This window comes from Catharus ustulatus, chromosome 14, assembly GCF_009819885.2.
Source record: "Catharus ustulatus isolate bCatUst1 chromosome 14, bCatUst1.pri.v2, whole genome shotgun sequence".
Taxonomy (NCBI): domain Eukaryota; kingdom Metazoa; phylum Chordata; class Aves; order Passeriformes; family Turdidae; genus Catharus; species Catharus ustulatus.
Window position 1 is genome coordinate 339287 of NC_046234.1, and position 12501 is coordinate 351787.

At 58.7% G+C, this 12501-nt stretch overlaps 1 protein-coding gene across 3 annotated transcripts in view; it reads left to right on the forward strand.

Moving 5' to 3' along the window:
- The first annotated feature begins 3637 nt into the window (after positions 1 to 3637).
- The window catches only part of MID2 (midline 2), a 53382-nt gene continuing 44518 nt past the window's right edge, over positions 3638 to 12501 (forward strand). Inside the window, exon 1 of one of the 3 annotated variants that reach the window (XM_033072323.1) lies at positions 3638 to 3713. The gene's annotated coding sequence lies outside the window, so the exon portion shown is untranslated. Of the gene's footprint in view, positions 3714 to 5283; positions 5377 to 5425; positions 5664 to 12501 lie in introns of those variants that run through there. The other 2 variants (XM_033072324.2, XM_033072325.2) reach the window with 2 other exon arrangements.

The following is a 12501-nucleotide window of genomic DNA, read 5'->3' on the forward strand; positions in this document are numbered from 1 at the left end:
GTGTGGTGTAACCTCACTGTCCCTTTGTGCCATCACAGGGAAGTGTCTGTACAAGGGGATGTTCTCAAATGCAGCTTCGGAAGTTTGTCAGAGGAAGGAGAAATGGTCACAAAAACATTTTAGAAATCTTTGTGCTTTGAGAGCCAATGTTCCCCTTGGATGCTTCATTGAGCAGCCTGAAATCAAGTTCATGGGAAACACTCTAGCACAGTGGAAAATCATGCATATTTTTCCAACATGAATATGTGACAGCAGGGACCCACAGCCCAAGGATGTCAGGGAAAAGCACAGCAGCTTTTCATCCCTCTCCATGGCTGACCCGAGGGACTCAGGAGCCTTTTCCTTGGCACAACAGGACTTTGCGAGCAGATCTGCTGAGCTCTGGCATGGGGGAGTGCAAATGGCATTGGCAGCACAAGGATGTGCAGGAGATGGCCCAAAACCTGACTGGGTAATTCTCACCTGTCAGAGCTGCCTCCTTTCCCTCCTGAGGGTCCTGGGGAGGGGAGGCAGAGCAGGGGATTGGTCCCGAACAGGGTCACACAAATCCTGTGACCCTTCTGGAACAGCTGGGCTGGACTGGGAGAGCATCCAGGGTTGGTTTGAATGCAGAAAAGGACTTGGGAAATGCAGATGGACTTGGGAAAACAGACTTTCCTCTTCAGAAATCAGCCCTCTGGGTTCGTGTGGCTGCTGGGGCTTGGCTGCTCTGGGCAGACCAGGGGCTTGAACCCAGGGCAGGACACTGCCACTGAGCCCTGTGTGAGGAGAAGGCAGTGCTCTTATCCAGCAGAGTAAATTCCGGGACAGAGGAGAACTCCACCTCCCTCGCCACGGGAGAGAGCAGGAGCTAGAGCCAGGCTCTGAAATTCCCGGCCTCAACAAGAGGTGGTGCCCAGCATCCACTGCCATCCCTGTTCTACCGCTCCCTGCGACAGCAGAATGCCTTTGGGGAACAACTGGGAATAAAGGAGGTGCTAATGGGAGCTGAAGAAACAAAATCATCAAAATGTAGAGGAGAATCGGGAAGAAATTCTTGTGGGGGAATTCATCCATCCAGCCCTGCTCATCTCCATGCTGCCTGCTCTTCAGAACGAGTGGGAAGAGGGATGCAGAACTTAAAAGGATTTTTTTCCTCCGTGCTTTCCATTACAAGAAGAAATTTTCGAGGGAGAATCCTGCTTTATGACCTCGTGTTATTTATTCAGCCGGCATCCCAGGCATGCTGCACAACTCGAGTGCTTCCGTTCCTGCCTGTGCAATGTGGATGTGAGTGCAGAGCAGCCTTGGGCAGGAAAATTGCAATTCCCTGAGTCCAAGCAGCAGCTCACAGCCGTGTGATGCAGAAACCCAGATGGTCCCTATTCAACACACACATGTCCCAGAAGGGCTGCTGAGCACTTGCCACTCCAACGCCAACAGGCCTTTGTGGGCAGATGATGTCCCCACCCTGGACTGCTCAGAACATCAGGTGAGGAGCTCTGCCCTCCTGCTGCCCTGCAGTTCATTAAAGTGCCACGTGAACCCTACCCCTTCTGTGTTTGGAGTGCATGCACGGACACAACACCACAGTAATTGTAAATATTTGCCCAAGGTCACCTCTGACACCTCTGTCAATTAATGCAGGATCCCAGCTAATCCAGCACCCACCAGGCCTGGAGGGAGGCTGGCATCTGCAGCGATCCATGAGGAAAACTGCCTCAGGGACTCCAATATCCTGTGTCTCTGAGCCATGGTCTGGTGGGCCCCAGCCCACTGTGGGCCTTGGCATTGGGTCTGTTCAGCAGTTCGAGCCACAGCTGTGCACATCCACCACAGCCCCTGGGCTCGGCAGTGCCAGGGATCCCGCAGATCCAGGAGGCACAGGGCTGATCTCTGGGGCACCCCACAGCAGCTCCAGCCCCACGAGCTGGGTCCCAGCGTGCAGAGGGGACACTGGGACTGATCTGTGCTGTGTCACCCCACAGCTGCTCCAGGCCCCTGTGCCCCCTGCCCCTGCTCATCCCAGGCTCGTGTGCTCCCTGGCCCTATAAATAACTTATAAATAATTTATAAATAACATCCTCATCCTTGTGGTGAGACTGGCACTGAGCTGGGAGCTAGAGAGACATGGGCACACGATGGAGCTGGCCAGCACTGCTCAGTGCCACCATCTGGGCTTTGTCCCTGGCTGCTGTGGGAAGTCAGGGCTGAGCTGTCAGTCCAGCACTGCAGTGAGTGCTGGGCACTCAGGTTGTCATCCAGAGACCCTTGGTGGTGGGACTTTGCTGTGACCTCCAGCACATTGTCACTGGTCTCAGCTCCCTGCAGCCTCCTGTGCCATGTCTGGGGACTGCACATCTCTGCTGCTGCTGTGAACCAGAGCCTGTACCCAGCCCTGGCTACCTGCTGTGGGCTACTGGTGGCTCTGAATTTGGAAAAAGTGGCTTTAATTTCCTACCTGTCCAAGGATCAGAGGATGAGGCTCTTCTCTGGCTGTTCATTCAGCTCACAGTGCTCTGCACAGATACAGAGACAAAGACTAGTCCCAGAACAGTTCTAGATTCTGTGATTTGGTTGCTAGAAAACCAGAGGTGGGGTTTAATGCAAACAGCATGGTGCATGTTAACTCCCCTGTTGTCAGACCTTGCTGACAGCAAGAATTTGTGATCCCTCTGAGGCAGGTGAGAACCAGGCCAGCCATGGTGGTGGTGGCAGCCTGGGCTGTTCAGGATCTGTCCTGTGTCACTGGAGAGGCACAGTAGGACACGGCTGTGTGCTCAGTGTCCCCCTGGACCAGCACAGTGTGTCTGTGTGTGCAGTGATGGTGGCACTGGGGCACACAGGAGGCTCCTGCTGGTCCTGGCTCCTGGCACCTGCCCACAGCTTGCCCAGCCTCACCTTCACCAGGAGCCTGGATGGATTTTTCCTCATGTTTATTTTTAAAAGACGGCTCATTTTACACTCTGAGCAGCCTTCAAATATAAATAACCTGTGCCACATGTCCCCAGATTACCAAGGAATAAATTATAGTTCTGGGTTCCCCCTCCCATGTTTCCCTTTGATGTTATTGCTGTGGATACACATACATGTGCACTTTGCATGTAAAAATCCAACCTCACCCAGAGCTGGTTTACTATATGGAGAGCACTGGGATGTCCCTTTGTGATGCTGAACCGGGTGGTGAAAACCCCATTTAATTCATTTTCACTTTGAAAAAAATTAATGCGTTGAAAGACCCGCTGTCAAGGTACCAAGTCACCATGAACTCATGGACACACAGTTCCCCACATCTGATAGGGACACACACTGCCTCTCTCCCATAGGAACAGAGTTTCACCGATCCCATGGCACACACACTGGGTCCCCGATCCCATAGGATACACACACACGCTGTCCTCAGTCCCATAGGACACACACACACACCCTGTCCCCAATCCCGCTGTCCCCAATCCCGCTGTCCCCGGTCCCGCTGTCCCCAGTCCCGCTGTCCCCTGTCCCGCTGTCCCAGGTCCCATAGGACACACACAGACACACTGTCCCCGTTCCCGCTGTCCCCGGTCCCGCTGTCCCGGTCCCTCACCTGCGGCGGGGCGGGGCCAGGGCCGAGGGGCGGGCCCGGTGCTCGCCCGCGGCCCCGCCCCGCCCCGCCCGCCCCGCGCGCGCCGCCGCCGCCGTGTGCCCGCGCCTCCAAGATGCCCGGGCAGCGGCGGGGAGGCTCCCGCGGGCCGCCGGTACGTACCGGCACCGGCAGCGAGAGCGGGGCGGGCGGGGCACCGGGCCGGGCCGGGCCGGGCCGGGGGGGCTCCCGCGGGTGCGCACCGGCAGTGGGGCGGGAGGCGGCAGTCCGGGAGGGAGTGCCGCGGCCCACCGGTGGGTACCGGGGCGGAAGGGAGGAAGCACCGAACCGGTCCCGGCGCGGCCCTTCCCGCGGGTTTGCAGCAAGTGCCGGGGCGGGGGGCTGCCGCCCTTCCCGGGGCCGCTACCGGCTCCCCCCGCTCCCGGCCGCCGAGCGCGTCTGCCAGCCCGCTCCGGCACCTCCCGCCGCTTGGCGGGGACACCGGGTGGCCTGTCCGCGCCCGGGGCTGCCCACGGCCTTCCCGGTGCCTCGGTTCGGCGGCAGCCGTGCTGGGAGCGGCGGAGCGGAGCGGGTGCGAACTCCCGGCTCCCCGCTCGCGGCTTTGGGGATCCTGCGACCCGCTCCTCATCCCCTCGTCCCGGGTTTGGCAGGGCGGAGTGCCGTATCCTCCCCGTATCCTGCCGCTCCCGGCGGTTCGCGGTGCCGGGTTGGGTTCGCGGTGCCGCAGAGCCGGTGCGGGGCTGGTGCTGCTCCGGTGCTCCTGGGCCCCCCGCACCCCTTCCCCGGCGCGGTGGAATCGGTGAACTCCAGGGCCATGGGAGTTAATGGGAATTAATGGTAGCTCCGTGACCAGCGCTTCGGGAGCGGCAGAGGAGGGACACGGCCACGCGTGGGGGTTGCAGCGCTGCCCCCGGGCACCGGCACATTCCGGGGTGCTGCCCTCGCTTTAGGGGTCCCTGCCGGGCTGGCAGCGGAGTGCGTTTGCTTGCGCCGAGGATCCGTGGAGCTGCTGGGAAACGTGCCCGTCTGACACCTCGTTCTCGCGCTTTATTTTCGTGATTTGCCTCAAAAAACATCGCGCCCGCAGGTTTATTGCCCCTGTGTGCGCAGCTGGCGGAGCTGGAGCGCGGTGAGGCCGCGGTGGCCAGCGGAGTGCGGAGTTTGTGGAGCGGGCAGATAGCTCTGCCTGCTCCGTCATTGCCTCAAGTCCGGACACGCCGGCGTTAATGGCTCCTGCCCTTCCTGGCAGTCGCCCAGGTCTCCCCAGCCAGCCCGGAGGTTTCGGCTCCGCTTTTGTTGTCGAAGGCGGCTTCAAGGAGACCGGCTCTGCCGGAGGAGCTGCCGCAGCCGGGTGGGAGCTGCCAGCGGTGCCTGGCGAGCGCAGGGCGCTGTTGGCTCCCGGGCTGCAGGCGGGCATCGGCGGGCAGTGTCTGGCAAATCCGGGAGGTGCCACCGAGCTGTGGGGCTGTCAGCGGGGCTTCAGAGCGGGCTCGAGCTGCTCCTGGACCCTTCCGATGTGGCCAGCGGTGGCCTTCCTGCCGTGCCCCCGGCCGCAGCGGACAGTGACCCTCGGGCTGGGCTGGAGGGGCTCCTCAGGGCTCCCGTGGCTGCCATGGGCTCTGGGCTGGGCTTGCTGCTGTGTTTCACCGTCCAGGAGCACGCTCGAGGCTCCGTGCTTGGCTTGTACCCCTGACCAAGGGCTAGTAAAGCTGGCCACAGCACGGAGGGAGGGCAGGAGGGAGGCTGGCCCGAGCAGCAGTGCTGGAATGCTCTTGCACCGAGGGGATGTTCCCTGAGGATGCTCCTGGGAAAACACAGTAAGTGCGATAGCAGTGCAAGGAGGAAGGATGAGCTGGTGCCAAGGACAGCAGCGGCTGTCTGGGCTCAGGCAGGTGGCTACAGAGCCCGGGGTGTGCCTGTGCTGCCATCCGAGCTGGGGCTGTGCCCTGCACAGCCTTGCATGGCGGCTGGGAGGCCGTGCCTGTGCACAGCCCACGTCCTGCCTGCTCTGGAAATGCTGCTTTGCAAAAGAAATGGAGCTGCAGTGGGTGATAAATCCCTGCCTTGCAAAGCGTGCACGGGCTGAGCTGTGCTGGTCTCCGAGGTAAGGCATGGCTCAGGGGGTGTATGTGTGTTTGTGAGGGATGGGATCAGCCTGGGACTGTGCAGATTCACAAATGACTCAATGTTAAAGCCAGGATTATGTTGTCCCCTGCTCCATCCCCTCTGGGGATGGATAGATGTTTCCAAACCCTTGCAGTGACTCCCCTGGGCTCTCTGCAGGTTTCTGAGCTGTTGGTTGGGGTGTCTGTACTGGGGAGGGGGCTTTGAACCTTTTAGCCCTTGGGTCAGTCCCTGGCTTTGGGGGGGTTGGTGCATCCCCAAGGCTGCTCACTGAGGGACCGAGGCTGTCCCATCAGAGATGCTGGAGCTGTCTCTGCAGGCTGCACAGCTGCTTCATTAAACGAGGCTGGTGAGCAGTGTGATTATTTGTTCCTCTGGAAGGAGTTGCTGCTGCCGATGACAAACAATTCCTGTAACAAACCCCCTTAGCCCCTGGAGCGCCTCTGAGGCTGGTGGGGGTGAGAAGGTGTGTGGCTGCTCCCCTGAGCTCTGTCCTGCAGAGGGACAAAGCCCGGAGGAGGCTGGAGCCTGTGCTGTTGTTTTCAGTCTTGTTTACCTGGAAATGGAGTGTGTGTTGCAGCCCAGTGAGTGTCTGTCTGTGGGGGCAGCCCTGGCAGCCTCTCACACTCGTGGGGTGCTGCTGACCGGCCTCAGCTGCTGCAGAGCCTGGCTTCCAAAAATGCCGGGGCTGGGAGGTCACCAGCAGGAGAATGGTATGTCTGTGTGGCTCTGAAAGGAGCCTTGTGCTGTGCCAGGGTGGGGGCTCAATCACCCCTGGGATCCTGGCGCCTGTGTGTGTCCCTCCACACTGCAGACATCGGGCTGGACCTCGGTGCCAGCGACCCCAGAGCTGCTCCATCCGTGGCAGGGAGGGGCTGAGCCCAGAGCTGTGGCTGTGCCAGCCTTGGCAGGACCTGGGGCAGAGCCTGGCACGCTGCAACCCCGGCTTTTGGGGTGCCAGTGATGGGGCACTGCCAGCAGGGCGGGATGTGGTTCAGCGTCTACCCTTCCCCTGTCTTTGTCCAGCCCCTGGCCCAGGGAGCGTGGCCAGTGGCAGAATTGCGCTTTTTGTGCCTTTGGATGTGCTGCACTTTCTCAGGAAACAGCCAATTGTGCTCGCTGGCAATCCATCCCTGTCCTGGGGCCAACCTGGGGGCACCCTTGTCTTGTTTTGTGGGGCTCCCAGCTCACTGCTGTGGGGAGGGCAGCCCCCACTAATGCCCCTCAACACAGCAAGAACAGGAGTGGGTAGCTGGCCCTGAGGACAGGTCCTCCAGTGTGGGAATGGGGCTGGGTGACAAAAACCTGGGATGCTGATGGAGGGGTCAGGCTGGACTCTTTATCTCCTTTTCATGCAGTCTCAGTTCTGTGGTGCCAGCCAGCCTCCACTCAGCTCACTGTCCACATGTCACATGTGGGCTTGGCTTGCTCCCCCAGCCAGCAGCCCCGAAGTGCCCTGGGTGCCAGAAGGGCAGGGGACATCTCTGCTGGTGGAGTTCCTGTGTTTCAGTGCTCCTGTTACCCCACTTCCCTGGGGGGCCTGTCCCAGTGTTAAGTCACCTGCTGGGTGAAAAAGCATGTCCTGGTGTCCAACCTAAACATAATGTCCCTGTCCCCATTTCCCTCCCCTGTATGATGTCCCTTTATTCTGTGTGTGTCTGCTCACAGGGCCTGTGGGCTGTCTCAAATGTGCCCTGGTGCCGCACCAGTGGCTGCTCCCAGAGCCAGCACTGGGGAGGGGACACTGGGGTCCCCATTGCCCAGGTGAGTGGCAAAGCCCAGGTGTGTTCTGTGTCTGCTCCAACCTCAGCCAGGGCTGCCCTGGAGCATTTTGGACTCAGCTGAAGCGCGGGAGTCTTTGAAATCCAAGTGGGAAAGGCTCCTTGTGGTTCTGGTGGAAGCTGTTGTTGGAGCTGGGAGGTCCCAGGGAGGAGCCCAGCACTGCTGCCAGGTCTGGGTGGTGCCATCTGGTTTGCTTCCTTTTGGGCATTTCCCGTGGGATTTCTGCCCCTGGACAGGAAAAGGGTGCGGGTGGGATCCGGCTGGGATGGAATCTTAGCCAGAGCAGCCTGGGGATGAATGGGGATGCTGCTGACACTGAGTGGCTGAAACTGCTTCTGGGTTCTTTACTCTCAAAAGAGTAGAGTGACTGAAGGGAAGTGGGAGAGAGGGGAGGGAGAGTTGTGTGGAGCTTTTGTTTGTTTGGAGGACTTGGAGTTTTTTGATTTTTCTGGTATTTTTTTTTTACAAATGTTGCAGTTGGGTGCTGCAAGCTCTCAGGTCTCAAAACTGTATTTTATAGATCTCACTCTGGCAACTCTGCTAGAGGGGGAGAGGGAAAACCCACAGGCTTGTGAAAAGCCAGTGTGAGAAATGAATGGGAACTTGATGCATCACTGAGGCTCTGAGGGCAGATCCAAGGGACTCTGCTGCATCCATGCATGAACACACACTGCAGGTCTGTGTGCCCACTGCATTGGGGTCCCCTCACTTTCTGTGGGATTCCAAAATGAAAGGGCTCCATGCCTCTGCAGAATGTCAGTGTTGTTGTTTGTAACTGAGATTCCTGTCTAAGAGGGAAATTAATTGCTCAGCCTCTCTATTTCTCATTTTGCAGATGCAGGAAGTAGATCACGTTGGGGTAATGGCCTAGAAATTAAATTTTGCTTTAATACACAAACCCAATTTTGAGTTGGTTGGCTGAAGGGGAAGAATTACGCTCAGGCAGGAGGCAGAGGGCTGGCTGGAGTGGAGTTCTGGGAGCACAGGGGAGGTGGGAACACATCAGCACTCCAAGGGGCACCCCACGGCATCCCTTGACAGCACAACAGTGATACTGAGGAGTAAATCAGCTTTGTTTTTCAGAGAGACACGGAGCAGCTTAAATGCATTGTGTGGATGATCCTCAAAGAACCCCACAAGCCTGGCTGTGTAAGGGGACTGAATGCAGTGGGGCAGGGAAGGGGAGTCTCAGGGATGCTCAATAACCCAGAGCAGGGCTGGGGCAGTAGCACCAGCCTTTGAGCTCGGGGTGATCTGGCTCAACACTTCTCTAAGGAGCAGCCTGGGGTTTAGGCTGGGGTTTAGGTTGGGTTTGGCTGGTTGCTCAGGCTCAGTCTGCCACCCACACTGCCGTGCTGCTGATGCCATGCAGTCCCAGCATGACACTGTGATGGTGGCACTGCTGCCTGTGGTGCTGCTAAGTGTTCCAGCATTTGGATGAGGGACCCCATGGGCCTGTCAGACTGAATACATATCTATACACATAACACTATTCGTTTTCTAAAGATGGGATTTTTTTAAACTCTCTTGCTCCTGTCAGTACCTTCTCATGCCTCTGGCCACTGTTGTGGTCAGTCCTGGAGTGACCCTGCAGCACTGTTGCTCCCTCCAGCACCTCAGGAATTTGTCATTCCTCAGAGTGTGAGCTTTGCCTGTCTGTGGAGCTGCAGCTTCAGGAGTGTCAGGTGCTCTTGGTGTGTCAAACCCCTAGGGAGGCTCTGGAATCCTCTGTGATCGTGACAAATGCAAAATTCGGAACGTTTTGGGTTCTTTTCAGATCATTAAAGAACTTATCTGTGTGTGAGAGCAGGTACTGTCTGTGCCTCTGCCTCCCTCCGGCAGCCCACAGGGAGGGAGCAGGGATGGCAGGAGGAAATTACCTTTGTAGTTACCTGCTTCATTTCCTGAGCTGCAGCTGAGCAGAGCTGGGAAGGATGGCAGGCGCATCCACAGCTCCTGCACGCCGCCAAAATTACCTTGGCTGCCCCTCGGAGCAGGGAGGAGAGCTTTGGAGAGAGTCAGTGTGGTGGAGCCCAGCTGGCCAGAGTGGGGTGAGGGAGGCAGCCAGCCCGGTCCAAATCCTCCAGGGGATGGTGGAACTTGGTTTCGTGTGCTGGGCTGGGTTCAGGGCTGTTCCTGGTGCACTGCCCCAGGCTGATCCATGGGGTGAATGTCCCAGGCTGATCTGTGGGGTGATGGGGTGAGCTGCACGGTTCTCCCTGGCTCTGTGAGCTCCGGGCTGCCTTCAACAGTTAATCAGTCCCCATCCTGGCATGAGCCGTGGGAATCCATGTCCTGCAGAGGCGGTACTGGTGCCCTTGGCTCAAGAAAGCCCTCCTGGGTGCCTGGAGAGTGAGCTTGGGGCTGGTCCCGGAGGATGCAGGGAGGCACTGCTGGTGGAGCATCCTTTGATGTGCTTCAGAAAGTGTGAAGGACACCGCTGTGGGTAAATTCAGAGCAGAGCAGGGACATGGGGACTGCCAGTGGCTCTGCCATTCCTGCCCTTCTGTATGCTGGAGCCTCCTCCTCTCTCCGGAGACCCAGCCTCTGGGCAGGAGATATTGCAGGGGGAGTCTGAGCCGGGGGAATTGGTGCTGTTTTGTTCATAGATGTACTTTATTTTAAGATGATGGGCAAAAGTGTTCCTGTGCAGCAGCGGAGAGGCCTCCCCAAAGAGATGCTAATGGCTTTGAGTCACCTCGGGGCGCGGGAGCTTTTTGTTATGAAAGGCTTTAAATGACCTGGAAAAGTGTCCAGGGTCTCTCTGTCGTTCTGCAGCACCCGGAGGGGCACTGGGAAATCTGGCTGCTGTACGGAGCACTCCCAAGGGACTGGGGTGGGAGAAAGGATTAAAAATTGATGTGGTTTGAAAACAACCCTAGTTGTACTTTCTGTGGGATGAAGAGGAGGAAACTGCAGGGAGAGTAGATCTCTGGCTGGCTGCGGAAAGAGGCAGGGGGGTCCCGTCCCGGTGGGACACGGGGTCCCTTTGGGACAAGGGATCCCTTTGGGACAAGGGATCCCTTTGGGACACAGGGTCCCGTCCTGCAGCAGTCTGGGAGCTCTCCCTGGGTGTGCTCGAGGCTGATATGGAGCAGTGCTGGGCTGGGTTTTGCTGGGTTGGGTTGGGCCGGGCTGTGATGGGCTGAGCTAGGCTGAGCTGTGCTGGGGCACAGTGCGAGCTCCATCTCCGAACCTCCTCTGCTGGGACCCTCTGTGAATGGGCCTCACAGCCCCGAGCTGGGCTGGCTCTGGGACAAACGTGTCCCCAAGACTTGTCCTCGTGTGCCTGGAACCCCTGGAATGGTGAAGCCTCTGGGATGGTGAAGCCCTGGAATGGTGAAGCCTGGAATGGTGAACTCTGGAATGGTGAAGCCCCAGGCTGAACCCTTGGCAGCAGCAGCTTCCCTCCTTTTAAATCACTAATGTCTTAGAGCTGGCCCCGGAGCCCAGTTACACCCAGTTACACCAGTCTGAATGTCCCTTTCTGAGCACTGGAGGGGGGGAGGAGTTCGTAAAAGTCCAAAATATCTGCTACCTGCTTTTGTTTCTGCACTGGCATTAGCACTAATTATCCCCCCATTGTCTCCAGTTCCTGCAGGAAGTCTTGTTTATCCTTCCAGCCTCCCAGGAATGCAGCCCAAGAAGCTGTACAGATAAATTTAACCTTGCATAGAGCAGCACAATGGTCCTTGCATTTCCCAGCTCGCTGGGGTCTGTGGGAAGTGTCCCGTGGAGACTGGAGAAGGCGCTGGGTCGGGACAGTGAAAAGGACAGGGCTGAGGGCTGCCTCCACAGCACTGCCAGCATGAGGCCAGGCTCTGCACCTTGCTGCACAATGGGGCTGGAGCCATGGCATGGGCAGTGTGTCCCCGAGGGCTGGGGGCTGGTGTGGTGCTGGAGCACTTGTGCTCCATCGGGACACATATTTGAGCTCCATCAGGACACTCCTGATGGCACCCTGAGCCTCCAGGGATGGGACAGAGACAGCAGCTCCCATCCCCTCCGGAGCCCTTTGTGCTCCCTTGACCCCGTTCAGTTTTCTCCCTTCGCAGCGTGGCCCAGGTGGGCAAAGGGTGATGCCCAAAGCAGGTTGGGGGGGTATCACGGTGGGGATGCCTGGGTGGGAATAACTGGGGTGCAGAGCCTGAAGGATGTACCCCCAGTACAGCACTGGGGCTGTGAGCACAGGAACTGCACAGGGGCTGGCTGCTGCTGCTGCAGCCTCTGGAGAGACCAAGGGGTTTTCCTTGCAGCTCGCTCCTCCTCAGCACACAGATCTGTCTCTGTGCAGAGCTGGATGATCTCTGCAGTGTCCAGCTGGGGGATAGGAGCCATGGCCCGCTCTGGGGCCCAAAGGTCATTCCAGAGCACCAGCTGCCATCAGCCCTGCCCTTCCTGGTGCTGGCTGGGCCAGGGGCTGGTGGCTGTGCTGGGGATGGGGCTGCAGTGCAGGCGCTGGCTGAGGAAGAGGGGAAGGATGCAGAGCCACAGGGTGTGCCTGGAGGAAGGCTCACATAGAAGGCTGCTGCCGCGTGTGGTCTGGCAGGAGCCATCTGGGAGCAGAGCTGTCCTCAGGAGCTGCTGGCGCAGACATGAGGGCTGGTTCTGCTCGTGCAACGTCAGCTGGAGAGGCTGGCAGAGCAGGGGGCAGGAGAGCACCGAGCTGCAGGACAGGTAAGGGGGGGCTGGTGACACCTGGAACCCTGTGGCAGGAAGGGAGGGACGATTTGCAGGGGGCTGGCAGGGCTGTGTGAGTGCTGGATGTGCCAGTTTGGTGGCATGCTCAGTCCCCAGCTGCTTTTCTCAAGGGCCAGCCTGGAAGGGGGGCACACATCTGCCATGGCTTGGGGAAGCTGGGTCTGCTCCTGCTACACCACAGGAATGCCTGCAGCTATCCCTGGCAGTGCCATGGCCCCCTGGCAGCCCTCACTGTCACTGTGACCCCCAGCTTTAGCCTCTGAGCTGTGGGGGCAGCTGCTGGCACAGAGACAGTAACTGTGGGATGGATGGACGGATGGACAGACAGACATACA